This window comes from Acomys russatus, chromosome 7 (genome assembly GCF_903995435.1).
Source record: "Acomys russatus chromosome 7, mAcoRus1.1, whole genome shotgun sequence".
NCBI lineage: Eukaryota > Metazoa > Chordata > Mammalia > Rodentia > Muridae > Acomys > Acomys russatus.
The window spans coordinates 35,911,095-35,912,543 of record NC_067143.1 but is presented as its reverse complement, the minus strand read 5'-3'; the positions used below and the strand labels follow the sequence as shown (position 1 = coordinate 35,912,543).

The 1,449-nt window shown below is 44.6% G+C and overlaps 1 pseudogene; it reads right to left on the bottom strand.

Moving 5' to 3' along the window:
- Nucleotides 1-323: 323 nt before the first annotated feature.
- LOC127191628 (ubiquitin-like protein 5) lies at nt 324-519 on the bottom strand (annotated as a pseudogene).
- Nucleotides 520-1,449: the final 930 nt, after the last annotated feature.

Here is a 1,449-nt window from a genome sequence, read left to right as displayed (position 1 = left end):
TAACCCTGAGCTAGGGCCAGAAGCCAGCGTTTGATTTATATCGTGGAGGTGGTGGGGAAAGCATCCAAGATTGTTAGGTGGATGAAGCTGTTCACGTTTACGTTTTTCCTCCAGAGACAGTGCCGGCCTGGTGACTAATGGCTGTGTGCAAGGAGGAAAAGCAAGACAATGAAACTGGAGACTGAATCAATAAGCCCACGTGCTTTTCAAGAGGCGCTGGTTAGTGGGTTTACTTAGGGAGGAGCCACATGAGGGTGGGAGAGAAAGGCAGGGCGGGGCCAGGTGAAGGAGGAAGTCTCTCTTTCGGTACTAAAGCCCCAGGTTCATCCCATCCTGGATTTCACAGTCTCCCAAAGACACGTGGTCCCTAAAAATCGTGTACCACTTTTTTAGAGCGATCTTATCCCAGCGGGTGCCAGTCTGCACCGCTATCAGTTTCTTCAAGTCCCCAATAGTGACATCAGAGTAGCACTTAACTCAGACATCCGTTCCCAGACCATTGTTGCGAACCACCTCCATCGTTGTGGCTGGAGCTCCAATCTCCGCCTGCCTGTTGATGATATTTGTAGTTCAAAAGCTGGCTGATGCCTGATCCGATTTAAGGCTGGGAACAGGAAGCAGGGATTTTGTTTGTTTGCTTGCTTTGTTTTTTTGTTTTTCATACCTAATCAAATAAAAGGCATTTGTTAATCTTTGTATGTTTGGGCTGAACTGCCAAGCTGTCTGATGAAATGTCGCCTCTCCTTAATCAAGAGATCTCTCCTGTTCGAATCTAATCAATTCATGGGGTTTTTGTTTTTTGGTTTTTTTTTGGTTTTGTTTTGTTTTTAATTTTGGGGGGGGGGGGCGTTGAGACAGGGTTTCTGTGCAGTCTTGGCTGTCGTGTGTGTGTGTGTGTGGTTTGTTTTTGTTTTTTTTGTAGCAAAGTTTTTATTCCTATGAATTATTAAGAATGAGCATCCAGGGGCTGGAGAGATGGCTCAGCAGTTAAGAGCACTGACTGCTTTTCCAAAGGACCCGAGTTCAATTCCCAGCACTCACATGGCAGCTCACAACTGTCTGTAACTCCAAGATCTGACATCCTCACACAGACATACGTGAAGGCAAAACACCAGTGAACATAAAATAAAAATAAATTATAAAAAGAAAGAAAGAAAAAAAAATGAGCATCCATACCAGTGTCAAATGAGGGAGAGGAAGGCAGGGTAGGCCAAGAATAGAGGGGAATGAATAGCAAATGTGCTAGAAGTCTCAGAATTTCATAAGAAGCAAGATAACAACACAGGTTTTTGGTTTTTCAAGACAGAGTGTCTCTGTGTAGCCCTGGCTATCCTGGAACTCACTCTGTAGATCAAACTGGCCTCCAACTCAAGAGATCTGCCTGTCTCTTAAGTGCTGGGACTAAAGAAGAGTGCCACCACCTTCTGGCTGAATAAATAGTTTTTCTAT